The 21,066-nt window shown below is 44.5% G+C and overlaps 1 long non-coding RNA gene across 1 annotated transcript in view; it reads right to left on the bottom strand.

Annotated features, from left to right (window-relative positions):
• Nucleotides 1-16,267: 16,267 nt before the first annotated feature.
• LOC121477525 overlaps nucleotides 16,268-21,066 on the bottom strand; it is a 38,933-nt gene continuing 34,134 nt past the window's right edge. The window contains exon 9 of the long non-coding RNA XR_005984277.1: nucleotides 16,268-16,497. This is a non-coding gene — a long non-coding RNA (uncharacterized LOC121477525). The remainder of the gene's footprint in view (nucleotides 16,498-21,066) is intronic.

The raw sequence follows: 21,066 nt of genomic DNA, 5'->3' as shown, positions 1-21,066 counted from the left end.
ATCTGACATTGAGACATTGAGTCTCCCCATACCTTACCCCTGGAAATCTTAAACCAAAGCTTCTAGATTAGATTCTCCTTCCTGGATTGAACTCAGCTTCTGCAATCAACTCCAAATCAAGATTTTAGGATTACCTCCTCCTTACTTCCCCTGGCTCTGGGTGCCTACCATCTCTACAAGGCAGTCTGGGAGCATTCCTGAGAGGTGTGGCCATGAGGAAGAGTTCTAAGCCATATCATTCTAACAGAGAAGTACAAAGGGTTAAGGTAAATCCTCTCCAACCCACCAACCACCTTAATACACAGAGGGATCAAGTCAGAGTTCCCACTGGCTCTTGAAAAGGATGGCCTGTGACAGCCACTTTCTCCCTGCCCTCTCATAACCCCAGCAGATGAATGATGGAAGTCATTTTCCTCACACAGTCCCTGTCCCTTAGGCCCAGCCCCCTTGGGACTGAGATGCTCCCACTGAAGTCAAAGGTATTTTTAGCTCTGCTCATGTGGGACCATGCTTGGCCAATCCTCCCTGGACCTCAATCTTGGATTCCAAAAATGCCAGCTCTTCTAATCCAGGAGGCACAGAGGCGACAGAGAAATCTGAGTGCATTGGAAAATGAAGCACATGGCCTTTTGAGGATTTTGTCCATATGCTGGCATATGATAAAAACAACAACAGTAACACCTAATGCTCAGAAAGCCACTTCCACTGGCAATTGCCTCATTGATCTTCCCAAGAGGCTTATGGGAATGATAAGGCAAACATGATTCTTATTGTATGTAAAGGAAGGGCCAAGTGACCTGGCACGATGACAAAGCTGGTAAATAGCAACATTGGGTCTTCAGTCTCTGGGTCCAGACTCAGTGCCCTTTACAGGACCCCCATACAAATCCAAACTTTTGCTTCTCCTGCTAGCTTTGTTTGGTTTTCTGATTAAATATTGTGAGGAGCAACATCTGCAGACTTTCATGTTGAAAGCTTGTAGTCAGAAGTGCTTTATAAAAAAATGGAAGACTGGAAGCAAGGAAGAATGAGACGTGTAGTATCAGTCACAGTCCTGGAATGAAGCAGAGGACACCCTCAAGAGAGGGTGACCAAAGACAGATTAATTAAAGCATAATTTATACAGGTGTGGGCAGGGTTAGGGAAAACCAAGAGATGGTGATGCACACTGGGGCTAACAACACCTGGCAGCTGCTACCGGTCCATTATCTGAAAAGACAAAGGGAGAGGCAATTCCCAGTATCCAACAGCCATGCTGGGAAGCTGCAGGAGAGGCCTACCGCTAGGAGCTATGGCCTTTGGGAGTAACATGTAGTCACTGGTAATATATAGCCAGCAGAGAGGGGGATATGGAAAGACAGATCCTCACTTCTCTCTCTTCCTACCCTCTGATCACCTAATTAGTGAGTCCAACCGGAAGCCAGAGAGCATGGGAACCTACTGATGTCCACAAGGTCAGCCTCCCAAAGACGGGAGATAGAGAAGGAGGAGGATGGATTTGGAAGGTCAAATAGAGAACACCAGGCATGCAGCTACTATAAGCAAGAAATTGGTTTCAGTGAGGGTGGAAGAAGGGCAAAGTCTGAGAGGTTGGATTTTGGGAGGCGACAATAGCCAGGTCCTCCCAGAGTAGAGTTACCCCAGAGCCCAACTGTCACTCCCTCGGGCCAATCTGGCCCTGAGTCTCAAGGGAGCACGCACACACACACACACACAGCAGACTAATAGCTCCCAAGAGGTCCCATCAGCCCCACAGGAAGGGTTGGTGGCCATCAAACCTGGGTTTAACTCCCAGTTCCTCCATTTTGCTTTGTGTGACCCCAAGCAGTACATTTAATGTCTCTGAGTCTCTGTGCCTTGCCTGCGACGCAAGTGCTGCCTGTCCCAGGACAGGTTGGCACCTCACACACTCAGAAGCCATGTAAGGTAAGGATGTGAGAATGTGGTTAAGAACACCACGTGATGCAATCATGTAAGAATGCTGTGGAGTCCAAATGGCCTGGACCACCCATGCTTCATTCGCGTTCTATAAAACCCGGCTCCTAATACCTGGACTTGGGACAGGTTAAAGCCAAAGAAGCCCCAGAATCACTGTGTCAACTTTCTGCCATATTAAAAGAAGAAGTGAGAAAGAGGTGGCACAGTTGTTGGCAGAGATGGGACCACAAGGTGTCCTCTTGCGGCCTTGTGGTGCGCCCCCACTGTCCTTTCCCCTCACACACGAGAGTCAGTGAGACAAAGGATGAGGAAATATCTTGTCAATTGTACCAGTGGTGGTGTTCATTACAGTTAATAGCCATCTTTCCCTTATAAACCTGTCCCGGTCTGGAAAAGTCCCATCATTTACCATGTCTTCCAGGGCACTAGAAAGTGTGATTAGTTGCCCAGGGTAAAGCACATGAATACCCAAGAGCACACCATCAGGGGTGTTCATCTGAGTAAAGATAAATGACACTTAGCAGAGGATGGGATCCAGAGGGCACAGGTAAGGCGTGATGGGCAGCAGGTGGTACAAAAGACCAGAGCTTGATATGCTCCCTACAAAGGAAGGAAAGCTCTGGTGGGGACCTGATAAGGGACATAAGAGTCCCAACCCCAACTGGGTAGAGGGGAAGTTAGGGAGAGGAGGAAAGCCCAGCCCTGAGCAGCTGAGGGCCTCCCCAAGTCATCCCTGACAGCAAGAAGAAGAGGGCCCCACTCTCAAGACCCTTCTAAAGCAGGCAGACCCTGTTGGGCAGGCTTCAGTAGACACCTCCATCCGTGGAGAGTTGTTACAGAGTGATCACGTGCCACATTGTGGCTTTTAATCCAGAAGCCATTGGTGCCTGGCTGGTGCAGTGGGTTAAGCACCTGACTCTTGGTTTCAGCTCAGGTCATGATCTCAGGGACATGAGACCAAGGTCTGCATCAGGCTCCACGCTCAGCGCGGAGTCTACTTAGAGTTTCTCTGTTCCTCTCTCTCTGCTGCTCCCGCTTGCTCTCTCGCACTCTCACTCTCTCTCTCAAATAAATAGATCTTTAAAAGAAATTTTACAAATTATTATTAGTTTATTTTATTTATCTTTTTACAAATTAATAAAAACCAAAATCTTAACTCCTAGTGAAGACCTCTAGCTTTCAGAATGTCTGGACCAGCTCACACCCCACGGAGCTGATTCAATTCTGCTTCTCTCATATTACCCATCTCTTCAACTGCTCCTCTGCTCCACCACTTTCAACTCTTCTTCTATACATTCTTTTAATAAATATTAATTGAGCACCTACTGTGGGTCAGGCACAGTGCTTATCACCGAGGATTATAATGAGGAACCCTATCTGTGGGGAACTGACCATCCAGACTTTGCTGAGACAAATGTGGGAGCAGAGACTGGCTCAGTCGAGAGTTCTGTGCTGAACAAAGCCCTCCGCTGCTCCTAGAAGGACCATAGTTAGCACAAATATTCAAAATAGTATATCCAGAGAGGCCGACCCTCTCTCTGTAAGGACAAGGGTAGTATAGGTTTGTGTCTCAGAACATGGGAGATGGTTGAACTCCCCGTGAACAGTTCCCAGCTCCACAGCCCAGTGTATGACCTTGGGTAAGTTCCTTAGGCTGTCTGTCTGAGACTCCTCTTCCTCCTCTGGGTAATGGCAGTAATCATAGTGCCTTCCTCATGGAACCACAAGGAAAATCGGGGTAATAGGACTCAAGCTCTGAGAACAGTTCCCAGCATGGCAGGCACTCAATAGTCACCATTACAGGTGACTCGAGGCCAAGGTGGGGGGGTGTCCGTGACTCACTGAATGTCTCTCGCCTAGTTAAGAGCAGATGCAGGGTTGGAACCCAGGTGCCCCGGTACCAGGCCAGTGTTCTTTCCACTACATCTACTACCTTCCCACCACGGAATCCACACATGAATTTAGCTATATCCCATTTGAATGTTTAAACAAACTAGGAAATTTGAGCTTGTATTTCCATACAGAGCCTTTCTTATTTGGGCCACTAGAAAGATTATATTTCTTCCACTCAAGTAACCCCATTGCCAACAGCCAATCATCTGCCTCACCCTCCTTGCTAAGGAAACTGAAGCCTCTGACTCCATGGCCAGCACTTAGGGCCAAGTCTTTCCTGTCGGCCACATCTCGCTGAATCACTGTACCCTTGTAGTCCAAATCTTCATGGTTACTTCCCCATCTCACTTCTTTGCTTCGATTGAGCACTGTTCTCACAATCCCACTGGGTAGAGGTGGCAAACAGGTGCAATATCTGCGAGTCCCTGTGTGAAGATCTGGGGCCCCGCAGTGGGTCGGTAGATCCACCCAATTCACGGTCAGGGTGGTGGCAAGCCAATGCCCAAACTCAGTGAAATTAACAGACGTAGGGGATTTGTGTCACAACAGCCCACTGATAACTCACAGCCTAAGCCCTAACCACTTGCTGATTCCACTGAATCACAAAGTGTTAGAGCCTGGTGCAACTTTAGAAATGATTTGCTCTGATCTCCCTTTCTCTTGTGGGCGTGCCTGAGTCTTAGCTTGGAAATTAGATTAAAAAGTAACCAGATGTTGAGGTGCAGAGTTTGGACCTGGTAGCCAAACTACCGAGGCTCAGTTCTGGTTCTAGCCTCTACCTGAGGCCTTGGCCAACCTACTTCACATCACTGTGCCTCATTTTCTCATCAGTAAAATGGACCAAAGGTACTTACCTTACAGGACTGTTATGAGAACTGAATAAATTAATAACTTACAAAGTGCTTAGAATAGTGCCTGGCACATATGTTTCTATAATTAATACACTAAGAAGACAGGACCTTCTGTGAGTCTCAGTCAGTTATACTCCCACTCTGGGCACTGTCAGATTGAATTAAAGAGTCTCTAGGAGCCCCTTTATTTTTCTACGGTGGTGATGGCATTCCGTGCTGGGATAGGTGGATCTGGAAATCCCATCCTGTGCCGCTAAGAGCATCTAAGAGATGACAAAACAGCTCTTGGGAAGCACCAAGGAGAACATGGTTGCAGAGCTGTAACTCACCTGGCTGAGGCAAGGATCCCTGTGGCTTTAGCCAAAGTCATTGCAGGAAGCTCCTCAGGAACTGGGAATGGAGACTGTGCCACTTGCAGTCTCACAAGGCTTAGGTCAGAAATCACTGTGCTGGCCATTGCCGGGCTCTTCACGGCCTGCCCTCCACCTTGTGTCTCTGTGATCCACCTGCTGTTTGATCTCTTGATGGTGAATGGGGACTCAGAATCCTCTCTTTGGTTCCACTCAGACATTCTCCTTCAGAGCCGGTTCCATTAAAAGAACTCTATGATTCATTTGTTCTGCTGCTTTGAGGGGTTGGGAGCGGAGACAAGAGAGTGATGGAGAAAGGGTGCGAGTTGGATGTGTACAAAAGGCCTGAATTTGGAGGATGCTCTGCTCAATGTGGATGAGGAAAGAGTGCCAGTCACTGCACTGGTGCCTGTCATGGACCTGAGCGACAGGAAAGCATCCCAGATGCCTGCAGAACCTCAGAGGAACACAGGCTGTCTTCAGACACCTTATTCTCTGTTTACTATGCCTTGATGGTGACAGCAGGGAAATTATGGACAGGTGTTCAGGCTCAAGTTGCTCCTCTCCCCCTCACCACCCCCCACCCTGACATAGTAAACTAACTAACTCCCCATCCTATAGCCGAGTCTCTCAGCCCAACCACTGGCTGTCATCCCACCTGCACTTGCTGCTAAGTTGAAGCCAGCTTCTCATTGTGCCATTGTCCTGCTCAGATTCTCCATCTCTCTGCAGCCTCCAGGACAAGGTCAAGCTCCTCACTGGCCCTAAGTCCCAATCATCTTAACCCCGTAGCTGCCCTGTCCAAACAAAACTATGCAGTGCTTTGCCACTCCAAGCTGTCATTGTTTATCCTATAGTGAGAATATCTCACCCTCCTACTTGAGTATGGTTTCTACCATGGGCTCTAATCTTCTATTAGCTGGGTGGCCTTGGGAAAGTTATTTAACCTTTCTGAGCCTCATGTTCTTTATCTACAAAATGATGCTATCTAAGAGGTAAAGGCTTTCACGAAGAGGAACTATGATACTATACAAGGGTTTAACACAGTACCTTGAACATGGTAAGAGCTCAGTTAAAGTTGGTTATAATAGTGACCATAGTAACAAAGATGATGGGCACGATTGTTCTCTATCTCAAGTCATCACAGCCTTCTGTGAGCTCCCAACCCAGTGCCACTTCTCCTTCATTTGAAGTCTTTCTGAATGTGTGACCATCTTCATATTCTGCATGGTGTTGTAGTGGTTTTCCCTATCTCTCCTTTTGGAAGCAGGAGCTATGACTGACCTCTGGATCCTTTGTCTTGTCTGAAAATGGATCCTGGTATTTAGTAGGTGCTCAGTAAAGATTTTCACTTGGATGTTCCCCTGGCTCTGGAAGGAAGGCCGGAGAAAGTCATTAGCGTTCCTGAGCTGCTCAGAAGCAATGAGTCGCTCTTTAGAAATGAGACAGAGTCACTCACTGTGGGACTCTGTCTGCAGGGACACGTGGCACAGCCTGGGCAGCCACTGGGACTAGCTCGTGAACTTCGCCCTCATTCCCCACACCCTACTCTTCAAAGCCTGGACCAGGGCTGTGGTTGGTCACCAGAAAGGTCAGGGGGAAGTATGTGCAAGAGAACAAGTGCTTTTCTCACTGAGAATCTGCTTGGGAAGTGGGAGAAGTAGAGGGGAAAAGTGCCTATGTTCTGAGACTCGCAGAAGGAAAATGGAAGTAGGGAGGAAGTGACTTGTGCTGTCCCAGGCTCAAAAGGAAGACACTGCTCCTGTACCTGGAGCTCATCAGGGAAATTCTCCTGAGTTACACGGAGCTCCACAGCTTGATGAGGGTGACCTCGAGGGCTCCCAGCTCTCTGATTCATCTGAACCTCAAGCCTTGGTTGGCAGGCACACACAGTTGCCTCTGCCCCAAGCTGACCTTGTTTGAAATTCCCCATGTTGCCATCATGGCCTGAGCTAAAGCCTGGTCACAGGACTTGGTCACCCTGGGCTGTAGGTCAGTTCACTCACACTAGCTGTCCTCTCTGAATTTCAATCTGAAGAGACAGGCTGGCCGTCCCCCACTTCTCGGGAGTCTGAAACCAAAGCTAGTCCCAGGGATCATGCAGTCTGGTCTGACCCCAGCTCTGAAAGAGAGGGTCACACCACTGGGTAGGGATGGAGCCAGGGCTCGAACACAGGGCTCCAGAGCCCAGTCCAGCCACTTGCCACTCCCCCAAGTTGCCCCTACTGGCTCTTCACTCTAAGGACATACCCCACGAAGAACGGAGGGGTTGTGAAATAGTTCCACTGGAAGCCTATGGCTGGCTGAAAGCCCAGATGGCTTTTTCTCATCCCTCCTAACCTAGTCTGAATTCTGCAGTTTTCATTTCACTCATTTGTGTTAACTCTTCTTCTCCATGAGGCCATGGCCTACCTTCCAATGAGCAGCTCCTGAGAACAGCTGAGCTGACTTCTGCTTGCACCTTCCCGGACACCTCCACTGGCAAGACCTTCGCATTGAGCAATCACCTTGTGCAAACGGACTCTTCCTTGCCCTTCATAATTACTCGGCAACTCTGCAAAACAGTAACTCAACTGTTTGTGTTTCAAGCTCAAGATTAAAAAGCTAGCTTTATATTTCTTTCTTTCCCTTGAGGAAGTTACTAGGGACCTAAGAGATTTCTAGTCTTTGACTCCTAACTAGTAGCTTAACACACCCTAATCTTCTTCTGGTCCCCAGTCTGTGCCAGGTGACACAGGAGGTGCCGGGGAGGAAACAAGATATTCCTCCAGAGGGAAGATGCCCCCAAATGGAGATTTACCATTCACTCACTACCACCCCCAACCACTCATCCCAATGGCCACCAACTGACTCTTGTTTCCATTACATCCAGCCAGCCTGGTGCGTTTATCTCCAATGTTTGTTCTAAAGTTTCATAGTTTACGAATCACTTTAGCCTCATTGCAAGTCATGTCCAGGACCTCTCTGAAGGATAAGCAGTGCAGGTTCTCACATTCGAGTAAAGTAGACAATCCTATATATTTATGCTTATATCTGGAACCGATCTGACCAAGTTTATGTGGTTAGAAAGCAGTGCACTCAGCCTCTGACCCCAAGTACACTGCCCATGTGGTCTTTCTTTTCCCAGCTGCTCCTTATTATCCATCTTGCATATCCAACAAAAGGAGCTTTCTAGAATCCCAGTTTTCTCACACTACCCTCGCATTCACAAAGGTTCTGAGACTCCTAACTGCCTGCAGAATAAACTTGCGATGATTCAGCTGGTCTTTGAAAGCCCTCCACGCTGTGACTCCAAAGTGTTTCCTCAACACTATTCTATGGCTTAAGCTTGGTGGATCTTTCTGAATTTCCTACAATGCCCTGTGTACTTTAAACCTTTGGGCCTTTATCCTGCTGTTTCTCTAGACCTCCCCATGCTTCAACCCAGATTTACCCTCCCAGATGCTGCTTCAGTAGGACTTCTTGCTGGAACTCTCTCCTGGATAGCCTCAGCCCGTAGTGAACACTACCTTGTGAAATTCCACAGCCTGAGTCAACCACACTGCTCTCTGGACTTAGGGAGCAAACCTGCATCAGATAAAAATTGAAGCTTGACTCTACCATCTGTCTCCCACCTCAGCCCCAGGCTGGGCTTTGAATGCTAGAAAAGGATCATCACACGCATCTTTTGATGGTTATTTATTAAATATTAGGTTCAAGAACAGTCTGGGGTAGGGTCTCCCTTCTTGTGACTAAACAGGAAGCACAATAGAAAAAAAAATTGGATCAAACATTTAAAAAGAACCTTCTATTCCATCACTAAAGTATTAAAGATGCACTTCTTTATTAAAGAAGGAAGAAAGAGAAAGGGAGGAGGAGGAGGAAGGCATAGAAAGGGATAGCTCAGGTTCAAGGAGCCTGAATCCCATCTCTGGTTCCTCAGTGACTTAAAATAAGCATAGAGCACTGGGAGTAGAGTCCTTATACCATCTCACATCAGAGGGTCAGTTTCCTCAACTGGAAAATGTGTGTGATTGCCCCTGGTCAGTCCATCTCCCTAGGTGACAGATATAAATGTGCTTTGTAAGTGTATCAGACCTATAAGAAGGATGGTTAATTTGCAAAGTCCAGGCCACTCCCTTCTTTCTAACCCTGTCCAGTGTCTTTCCTCTGCTAAAATCCACGAGACCATTTGGGTCCATAGAGGAATGAACACTCCCTTTTGTACCTATGCTGTTGACTGATGGCTGCCTGATGCTGGAAATGTCCCATGACCCTTGAGCTATTATTAGGGCTGGTTAAATTGGCAGAGGGAGAATATAAACAGGCAGCATGGCCATCACCAAACTTCTGGTTTCCCATTTCAGGAACCAGTTTCAAAATAAAACCTTTCCTTTAAAAGAGAGTGCGTTTTGGTAGTTCTTCCCAACAGACTGAAAGGAAAGGGAACTGTACTTTTTAAGATTAGGGAATTTGTCTTTCTTGAATTTGCTCACCCTCAGTCCTTAACCCTGGAACATTTGTTCCAAACTGCTACTTGAGCCTTGAAGTTCCGCCAAGTTGGGTGGACATCAGGGTGCCTTCATTGCCAGCTTGTCTGAACCTCAATGCCCTGCCCTGGGACAAATGGCCATGACTCCAAATGGGGCAGATTTTCAAGGAACAGCAATGAGGTTAGGGAGGAAGAAGTTTGGGAACTGAGGGGCTCTTGCTCCTGAGTCCATGCCCACCTCCAAGTTACCCATGGGAATGTATGTGTCCCATATTCTCATCTGAATACCCTTGGCTTTCAGACTCCCATGGCCCTGCAGGCTGCATTGAACCTTCTACATAACTTTTCCCCTCCCCTAACACACATTTGCAACCTCGCTTCATTTATCACCCCCCCAGCTCCTCTAAAGCAGCCAAGATATTTTAAAACCCTTGTTTTGATCTTCTTTGCATATCAGTTACACTATTTCTGAGCGTGTTTATTTTTATTTTTTTTTTCCGGTGGTGAGCCCGTTGCTTTGAGCCCTCCACTCGCACGTTTCCACTTCCTCTCACTTTCCTGCGCACTATTGTGGCCTCCCGGTGTGTGGCTCAGGCTAGGCTGGATGGTTCTCATGGGTCTGTGGCCTTTGATGGAGCCAAAGGATATGGGTTCCCCTACTACTGGTACTCTTTTGCTCCTAACATCTGCAGAGGCGGGATGAAATTTCAAATTATGTTGTCCCTGCCTCACTTCCTAAGGATGTAGCTCTGAATACCAGTTGATAAGGAGGGTGCCTGGACTGGGCATGAGGGAGAGCAGAGTTTTAGTTCCAACTTGGAACTGACCTTGAGAAAATCCTCTACCCTTTTCAGGTTTGACTTAAAATTTCTAAAGCTCCTCTGCCTCTAACTTTATAGGATTTTAGCCAACATATGGATACTGCTCTATCAACTAACAAAATAAGTTATTTATTGAGGATCAGCTTAGGGCCAGGTTCCAAGATGGACATAATGGATATAGGAGAATGATTGAAATATCCCACTCTCAGGGAGTGATGATTGAGATTTGTAGAGACAGCATCCCCTCACAATAGGGTCTTGTGAAATATATGTGATATGACTTGTGAGAAGCCCAGGCTAAACCCTGCCCAGTGAGTCATTACGTATGCCTAAGCCCACATGCCTCCCAGCATTTTTCATATCACAGCAAACGTAGAAAATGGTTATTATTTGTACAGCATACTAGGCAAATGAATAAGACTGCTCTTGCCTGGTGGCAAAAAAACCATTAATCCTGGCTGTACTGGGCCTTTCTTGGGGAGAAGGAAAGTCTGGGGAGACAATATTTGGGAAGCTTTGGTTCAGAGGATTAAGACAACTCTTTGTTTAACCAGAAAAACAATAGTGTTCTGACCTATAGAAAAAAAAAAACAACAACAACAACACAGAATTCTAGAGAAGACAAAACAGGTAGGAAGGTGAGTTGTGAAAGCAGATCATGGGACTCAGGTAGAGAATTCCACATTTGCCAACTCTGCTCCCTTGGGAAACACTAAAGCTCAGTTTCTCTGCCTTGGAAATGGAAATAATAGTATTCGTAACCTCTATAGGACTACATAAGGTAGCACACCTCAGTACATTATTACCTATTATTATTAAGGCTAGCAGAAGACAGGAAATTAAAGGTCACCTGATCCAATCTTCTCATTTGAAAGAAGAGGAAACTGGCTTGGCCAAAATCGTGCGACTTGTTAATAGTTGAGCTGAGACTACAGTCCAAGTCGTCTGATTTCAGTCCTGTGCCTTTAAATAATGAAGGGAATGATATATCACTTTGTGTTAAAAAGCACCTGACTTCCAAAGTATTTAGGGTGGGTTTTCCTTTCCTGATGACATTTTTAAAGATCGGACTATTCATATTTACTTCAAATGCATTTACCAGTGACCCTGCCTTAGGGGCTGGCATGAAGGAGATGACCTTCTAAAGGTTTGCCTCATGTTCTGAGTCAGTAGCCAAGGGCAAGGCTTCCTTGACTTCAGTAGTAATGGAAATGGGAATGGCTACACATCTGGCATCCAAGTGCCAAAAACACCAGGTCATCAATCCAGAAGTTCCATTTAACATGTGAACATACTGAATCTCGGTTCACTCAGAGCTGTACAACATGTTCAGCAACAAAACAAAGTCTAGAACTTGGATCTCAGACTTACTGCAGGTACTCTTTCCACAGAGCTCAAAATGGGAAATAGGATTTAAGACTCATTGTCTGTATGCACTGATCATGTCACTTAAACCTATAAACAACTGACTTGCCTTGCTAAGTCAATTATTCATTTAAATGTGTTTCCTTCCTTTCTTTTACTACCAGCGACAAAGGATTGAGGCAATTTATTGGAAATACAATAATGAATAATGAAGTGTGCATAAAAATAAACTCTAGTATCTTAGACCAGGATATCCAGGTCAGTGCTGTCCAATGTAGTAGCCATCAGGCAGGAGTGTCTGTTTATATTTAAATTAATACAAATTAAATACAATAAAAATTTAGTTCCTCGGCTTCACTGGCCATATTTCAAGTGCTCAGTAACCACGTGCGTTTAGTGGCTGCTTATTAGACATTGCAGATACAGAATATTTCCATGATTGTAGAAAGTTCTATTGGACAAGACTATGTAGACAAGTAACCAGGTCCTATATTCCTACACATTTGCAATCAAGCTAAACATTTGGCTTTGAGCTTTGTGCTATTAAGCCAAAAGAAAGAGAGAGAGAGAGAGAGAGAGAAACCAAATTGAAGTCAATTGTGTCATTATCAGTTTCTCAAGGGAAGCAGATCTCTTCTAGCTCTTAGATCTAGAAGAATTTCTCATACAGAGCTTTATAGAAAAGATTACTGAGTGACAGATCACATAATGTCTTCAGAAACCCCAGGGGACAATGTAGTCACAAATTTCAACGTCAATTTTCGTACTGATTCACCACTAAAGTTGAGGATATAATTCACTAGAATTTAACCGAAGGAAAACACTCCTCGGGGGGGGGGGGGGGGGGCGGGGGGCGGGTAGGGCAGGGGTAGAGGTGGAATACTCATTTACTCTAGAGAAGAAAACTTAGCAGTGTTGGTCTGGTGAATTTTGTCTATAGGAATGACATTTGCTCTGAGGTCAGAAGGACAAAATGAAGTAGTCTTTGGAGATCTGAAAGAAGAACATCCAAACAGAAGGAAAAGCAAGTGCAAAGGTCCTCAGGTCGGAAAGTTTTGGCAGATCTGCAGGAGGGAAAAAAGCCAGTGAACATTGTGGATGAAGCCAAGAGTGAAGGGAGATGATGCTGGACAAGTAATCAAGGTCCAGGCCCTGTAGAGTGTTAGAGTGTTATAACTTGTGGTAAAAGAGTTTAGCAGAGAGGTGACATTATAACTTACAGTCTTAGAAACACTATTCTGGCTACTGTGTGAAAGAGGAGTATAGGAAGCAAAAATCTGGACATGAGCAATGTGATGATAGCTTGGAATAACATGGCTAGCAGTCAAGATGATGAAAAATAATCTAAATTGATATATATTTTAGATGTAAAGTCAATAGGACTTGCTGACGGATTAAACATGGGGTTTAAGGGAAATAAAAATAAATTAGAATGACGCAGGTATTTTTTTCTGAACAAATATGTGGATGGTTCAGGACAACTTACTCCAATAAGGGAAGACTTGGAGAGGAGGAATTGGATGTGGGGGAGGGGCACATCAATCGTTTGGTTTGGGTGGTAGTTTGTGTGAAATGCTTATTAGATATACAATTACAGTTATCAAGTCCGGAGCTCAAGGGAGAAGTCTCGTGGAGATAGAGATTTGGAGTTATCTGCATATAGATGGTGTATTAAAGCCACGAGACCCAATGAGTTCATCTAGGAAGAGGGGAAGAGTATAGACAGAACAGAAACAAGAATCAAAATTTGATGTAGAAGAAGAAGAGCCAGACAAGGAGACAGGAAGGTAAGGTCAAACCAGGTGAGACTGGAGTCACAGAAGCCCAGAGAAGGAAATGTTCAAAAAAGTACCAGGGATCAACCATGTTCAATTCTACTGAACAGTCCAAGGAATTGAGTTCACGTGAGCTTTGGAAACAGGTAGATCATTAGTGATCTTGATAAGAGCTGCTTAATGTAGTGACAGGATCTGAAAAAAAATGGGAACAGTGTTGAGAGGATGGAGCTGAGGAAGAGGAGACAGGGAAAGTAGATCTTACTTTTGAAGATCTTTGTAAAAGCACCAAAGAAAGGACTGAAAGCTGGAGGATCAAGACAAGTAGGATCAAGAGAGAGTTGGGGTTTTTTTTTACGGTTATTATATAGGCATTTTTAATGTCACAGGACAAAGGAAAATGATGTTGCTGGAGAGAAGTAAGTTAAAGGAAGTAGAATCCAGAACACCAATGGAAGAGTCACCTTTATTTAGAAACAGCGCCACTACCTGTGGGAGGTAGTGTGGGGGGGTACAGATGCAGGTAGGTAAAGATGTTTGGTGATGGAAAGATGGAATAACTGTCCTGGAATAACAAGGGAAGTCATCCTCCTGGAGGATGGAAAGAATAAATCATATTGGAGATTTAGGGAGGGGATAAAGGTGTGAAAGTGTTGATTCAGAGACTGAAAGAGCAAATTTGCCAGAAGTGTTACAGGGCCCATTGGAGGGCTGCTGTCATAAATTTAAAGTAAGTGGCTTCCAGCATGGTATACCTTCTTAGCAACAATTTTGCTGCTTAGATACAAGCAAAGGAGGGGAGGATGGTTACATTTCACCAGTACTAGGGCTTTGTCCAGTGAAGGGAAAAGCAGCAAGGGGATCTAGCATATTGGCAAGAGAATAGTTATGGTAGAGCAACAGGAGTTAGAGTTGGAATAGGGGCCAAAGCTGGTCAGTAACACCACCTCACTGGGCTCCACCTAACTCCAAGTCATCTCCATTCTGAATGATCAGAATGACAAGAGTTACCCTTCCTCCAAAAAGGGAGCTTGTCACTAATTTGCTTTTGCCACACCTAGAATCCCCCTTTCAGGTGATGCTGAGTGTTGGGCGCCAAATTGGCTGGCAGAGTCACTCCCAAGCACAGAGGAAGCCATGCTCCCTGCTAACCTACATTGTGCAGCCAAGTCTCACCACATTGCTTAGACCTAGGGGACAGTGTGGCTGGAGGGAAACCAGCCCAGACCTGCAGAGAGAAGACCTGTGTGTTGGTCTGTGTCTGTTCCCCTTACCAGGGGAAAAGATTTCCCCACACCCCAATCCTCGGATCCCATTCATCATAACACTGGCCGTGCCTAAATCACAACCTGTTTCACAGATCTGATGGGATGGTGAGTGTAAGAGCATCTTGAACGTAAGGAATTCTGGAGAGAAATCACATCGTTATTAAGATTCTGTAAATTGGTCTGTAAAGGTAGGTCATCGTGGCTTGTAAGCAATTTGCCTTAGAACTGGAAACTGACGAAATGCTTACACTGAAAGGCAAGTGCATTTCAAAACAGAAGCAATGGGAAGCAACTCTCCTTTTTTGTGCAATATCCTAAGAACTCGTGGCTCTCACAGTTCAGGATGTTGCTGCAGCCCACAGCCCAGTGTGTTTGGAACCGCACAGGACTAATTCCTGAGTCAGTCTGTGATCCCGAGTTAGTGACTTAACCTTTCGAAACTCGATCACCTTCTCTGTGAAGTGGGGAGAATTGTACTGCCGCCCTACTCAGCTTACAGGGACATCAGGAAGATTTGAGTGTTTTTTTTTTTTTCTTTTAAGAAAACAAATAACTGGAAAGTACTCTGGGTTACTTTGAGCTGAGGTTGGTATAAATGTGAAGTGTCACTATTATTAAGTGTGAGGCAATCCTTCCCACCCCCAGCATGTCCCAGGGCTACAACGTGAGCTGTGTGACAGGCTATTTTTAAATCCTCATCTCTGGAAGCATATGGTCCCGCACAGTGCCAAAAAGAGAAAACTGACCTGCTTCTTGTTTGTTTGCTTGTGTGTTTTGACATGATGGAGCATTTTCTATGTTCTGGTAAAGGATTGTCTTTTCTACTCTAAACTTTTAAAGTGAGTGCTAAAGTTTTTCTGTAACACTGCTGAAACGGATCATGGCCACTTAACTTGCTTAGACAACAAGGAAGACCATCCTAAGATAAGGGTGTATTTATACAGATCTCCTTCCCCCCATATCAGTTTACAAGTTTCAGGGTTTTCCTGATTGATTATTATTATTATTATTATTATTATTATTATTATTATTATTTTGCATCTTATTAATATCAACTACTACTAAGCCCTTTTTTCCCTTAAGTATACACTCTTTCTTCATTTTTGCCACCTCTTCTAACTGACCTGACTCTGTCCACTCTATTTGCAATTTGGCAAGGCTCTTCTGAATCTGGTCAAACTTCTCATTCATTGGATTTGATTCCCGACACCAAATTCTTGGAAGATATCCAGTTCATCAGTTCAAAAAGGAAGGAGATGAAAACACCTATTTTACTAGTTCACGGGACCTGACTTTTGTGCAAGGTCCCCTCCCTCACCCCCCCCAAAAAATCCCCCAATTTACTTTCCTGAAGTAAGGAAAGAAGGATCTCACAACTAAGTCCTATTTGTTTATTTTATGTATTTATTTATTTACCTACTTACTTATTTATCCTGTAAGATCCAGAATCTATTGTCTTTGAGTCGAGTGATAAATAAAAACAGAAATGATGAGATTTTACAGCATTTTATTAATCCAATGTAAAAGGTAATTTATAAATGAGGTTGATGAGATGTATTTGGGAACACATCTTCGATCAGGCCTATCTCTTCAATTAAATGGCTGAAACCAGAAGATGTGAAAGAACTTTTAAATGTTCTCTATCTCCCTGGGGGCCAATAAGACAACCAGTCAGGGAAATTCATAAAAGTTCAAAATAAGAATATTGTGAAGTTGTAGGCATATCCAGTCCTGGGCAGGTCTTCTTCAAGCAGAAATAAACTCCCTGGATAGAAAGGTTTGAGAAGAAGAATGAGCATTTGCTGGAGATACTGGAGCAGAAATTCTGACATTGACCACCACGTGACCAGCTAAACTTTACGGTCCTCTCCAACTCTGAAAACCTGTCATTCTATGATTTAACTAGCAACTTCAAATCCTTTTCAATGGGTAGACAAATAGACACTGTGAGATCAATCTGGGTTTTCAAAAATCTTACAATATACATATAAAAACACTCCCATCTTTTGCCGCTCCTTGCCTAATTTAACTCGGATCTCAATGTTTAGACGCAAAGAGAAGATAAAGGGTTAATAACATGACTTCTCTCCCTACAAACAGGGTTATCTTTCACTTACATACATTTTTTTCCTCTTATTATTTCCATTGGTCTGGTGCAGAAGCACATCATCCTCCTGTTGTAGTCCCCTTCCCTCCTCTATCTCTTTACACGTCCCTCCTTCACATGTGAGGCCTCCCCAGTCATCATAACCTATGGTTGACCTGCAAATTGTTCTGACTTTCCCTTTTCCACAACTCTCCTCAAATACTTAAATCCATAACTCCAGCTTGACTGGGAGGTCTAACTCTAAGTAAATTGATTTACCAAGAAAACCCTCCATTAGTTGACTCAGAGGTGCCACACCCATAAAGATCTTCTCCATCTTCTCTATCTACTTCATCACCCAACTCAAGCCTTACCTCCTCCAAGAGGCATTCCCAGCTTCTGCAGCCTGTTAATGATCTCCACCTTCCGTACTCTTCTAGCGGTCTCAGAGTCATTAACTACCATTGAAGTAGTAAACACAACCTTGCATCTCTTTTTTTGTTTGGATGTGTCTTGGTTTCCCAACCCAGGCTTGTAAGTTTCCGGAGGGTAGGGACCACCTCTTACGTTTCTTCTGTAACCCACCTGGTGCCTAGTACACTGCTGGGCGCAGAGTGGTAGCAACAACCTTTCACCCTCCTGGCCGGCTTTAGAATTGAAACAGCATTTCCACATGTCATTCATTGGATACTCACAGCAACAAAATGAGGTCCACCAGGCAGATAATGGATAGTTTCATATGGGTGAGTAAACTGAGGTACAGAGAGCTTGTTATACCAGCAGAAGATTTCTAGTTCTGTGCTCCCTTAATCATAACTATTAGGTGAGGAAATAAATGAACAGCTCTTGCAGTTCAGAAGTTGTGGGTAGCCAAAGGGAAGTGACCATGTATTGGGCAAATGTCTCACTCTGTTGATGTAGGCTGACCTCCAAAATAGGCCAGAGAATCCACTTTACATGGATGAATTCAGTTGGAGAGACAAATGGCCCATGTCTCTTTGACTTTGGTTGTGTTCTGCTAATGAGAAGAGATCGCAGTGAGAACCACAAGTGTTTTGGTATGTGTTTGCATGGGAGCCTAAATGGAAACCAGCAACCTCAGACATTGCTCTGGGAAACCTCTGGGCCTGCCCACCTTGAGGCTCCTAGGGCCTTGTGACCAAGGTAGACAGTAGAGACCTGTCCAGAAGAGGCCTCAGGCACCAAATGATCCTTAGTGCCCTTCACTCCTCTAAAGACTAAATTCACCCAATCACATTTTAATAAATTTTAGAAGTCTTTGGAAATGTGTTCCCCTTCTTCCAGAAATTGCCTTTAAATTTTCTAGTAAAAAGTCTTCCAGCTTCCTTCAGCCAAGTTCCTTTTCCCCTTCTTTTCTTTGACAATAAAAGCAACTTTGGCTCCAATGCTCAGATCTAGCAGGTGTTGGATGACACATGTTCTATGATAAATGTTTATTATATAAGTTCATTCAAGCTAGCTACCATTGCTCTTAAGGCACCACTGCTGCCTTTATAGTCATAAAACTCTCCTTGAAAACCAGTAACCCAAGATATTCAATAAGGATCTATTTTTTTTCTTTCTTCTTTTAGATTCTCAGTGTTCTCTCCACATGTGATGCAATGGAGATAGGAGACAGGAGAAGTCAGAAGATAGGTGATTGAACCCTGATTCTGCTCCATGCTAGCTCTGTGACCCTGGTGAAGTCACCTCTAGGCTCTAAGCCTTAGATATCTGTTCCGTACAATGAAGAGGTGAGAGCAGGGACTGCCAAGGTCTCGGTAAGTTCTGACATGTACTGACGAGAACAAAGTGATGGGAAAAAAAGCTATTTCAATCAAGTCGAAACACATACTTGCCTTTCCTCATCCAGGATATGCTTTACATAACTGAATTTGCTTCCTTTTTTACTGGCTCATTCTCTATTCAGGAGCAGGGGAACAACTCTGCCCACACAGCTTGGAGAGGATGAACATGTGGGAATATATGTGGGGAGGGGGCTATGCTGCTGAATCCGGGAGATGCAGACATCACTAATACTTCTTCTTCATCACACTTCTTACTTCTGGGATTATACTATACTAGAATTACAGGACCTTCAGTATATTTAAAGTATAACAACTTGAAGGAGAAACTATTAAGAAATTTCCGATCCCACCATTGCTCCTGAAAAGGCATTCAGAAAACTAATTCTGCAAATTAGATTATTTTCTGGGAGGGAGGGGAGGTGAAGACAAGTTTTTCACATCAAGAAGAAAAAAAATGTCCCCTTGATATTCATTACCCCAAGACTTTCAACTAGCCCATGTAGAAGTATACTGTAGGTCTTTCCACGCATTATAGTTTGTACCAAAAAAAGTTCACACGCATTATATCACTTGACTTTTGAAACAGCCCTCTGAAAGAAAGCATTTTTCTTCTGTCTCCATTTTATAAGTGAAGAAACTGAGGCCCTAACAGGTCTAGCAGCTTGTTGGTGTATTCAAACCCTAGGTGGCAAAGTTGAGAGTTAACCCAGAACCCCTGCCTTCTGATCTGGAATTCTCTCTGCTAAGGCATTCTTCCACACTGTTGCACACAGAGCTCTTTCTGGCCTCAAGCACAGAGGTGAGTAATTATCTACAGGCCTGGAGCAGGGGTTTGGCTTTGTTCTCCAAAGGGCTGATACAGAATCACGGGTATCAGAGCGAAGTTCCCCCTATGTATCACCCAAGCCTTTTTCTTCAGCTGAGTACCTCTCTGGTACTCTAGTACTCTAATACTCTAAGACAAGTTGGTGGCAAAATCAGCCCTGAAATCCTTTCATTCCCTTCTTAGATTCTTTGGTATTAAAGAACAAAGTGATTCAGCAGACTAATCAACAAACAGAAGATCAAGAATTATGTTTTCAAGTCACTTGAGAGTCCTCCTGGTTAAGGTTGGAACAGTTAACTTTGACCTCAGTTTCTTCAATGACTTCCATTAACCAACTTCCCCGATATAATATAGAGGGGCTGAGGCAGAAAGAAATGTGACTGCCCATGAGTCATTAATTCTTGACCTTCAGCATGTTTTGAAAATGTGTTGTGAAATGCTTACCAATCAATAATTCCATCACCGGGCAGTAGAGAAGCTGCGAGTTGTGCAAGAGGGGAAGCAGGGCATTAATGCCAGTCACTTAGGAGGCTCCCAATTCCTGCTGAGGGCAGGACTTACAGCAGGACCCAAAGACACAAAGTCCCTATAACAATTTTTAAAGGAATCAAAGACAGAACCAAGGACAAAAGGGGAGTGAAAGTGGACTCCTTTCCTTGCACAGGATCAGTAAAGTAGGGCTAGCAATTGTTTGAGGACACTCCCAAGCTGGTATGTCTGTCCTTTTCTGTTAAGGTACAGCAACAAATGTTGTACCCCAGGCTACTGGAGGCGTCCCTTCTCTTTGCCCCAGACCAGTAGCCTGAGTTGCAAGTATTACAAGTATCACGAGTAAAGGAAGGGCCTAGTACAAGGGGAAAGATAACAAAACAAGGAGGCAAAAGACCTAGTCCAAGCCCGTGGCTACCACTTGCTAGGCCCGTGATTCTGGGACCAGTCACATCATTTATCAGATCTTCAGGCTCTTCCTCTCTAACAAGATGAGAAGGCATCTGTCCCCTAGACCATGCAGAGCACAGAAATGATTAGGGATGTGAAAACATTTTGCAAACTATACAAATCTGAGAACCTATTAGTAGAAACCCATCCATCTGATTTTGCAAGCTTGGACAGAAAGGGCCTCCTATTTAAGGAATGGCATGATCCCATGAATGGGGTATGACTTGTGGTTAGAAGAAAAATCAGCATTTGAAGATGGTCCCTCACAGATGACAGAGGAGAACTTCCGAACTTCTAGTTTGAGTCAAGTTACTATTAGTTGTAAGCAGTGATGTGCTGGTAAATGTTTAATGTCTGGTTCTCTGGGATGGAAAAGCCCTGAATTGTAACATTTGCTGACTTCCATGGTCTAGATTCTTGCGCCATGGCTGATTTCAAGCTAGCAATGTGACATCACTAAACCATGAAGTAAAGAAAAGATGCCTACCACTGGCTTTCCCTAATGGGTGCAAGCCAGCTACAGCACACCACAGAAACTTTGCTGACAGCTTAGATCAGTATGATGAACTTGGAAAGCCTTGTTGACACACAGGACTAAAGTTTTAAGAGAGCCACAGTGTCTGCTCCTCCAATAATTCCAAAAATGAGAATTCTTATTTTTATTTAAATTCATAC

Source organism: Vulpes lagopus, chromosome 17 (genome assembly GCF_018345385.1).
Source record: "Vulpes lagopus strain Blue_001 chromosome 17, ASM1834538v1, whole genome shotgun sequence".
In the NCBI taxonomy this organism is placed as follows: Eukaryota; Metazoa; Chordata; class Mammalia; order Carnivora; family Canidae; genus Vulpes; species Vulpes lagopus.
Note: the sequence above shows the minus strand (reverse complement) of the source record. Positions and strands in the feature narration are given on the sequence as shown.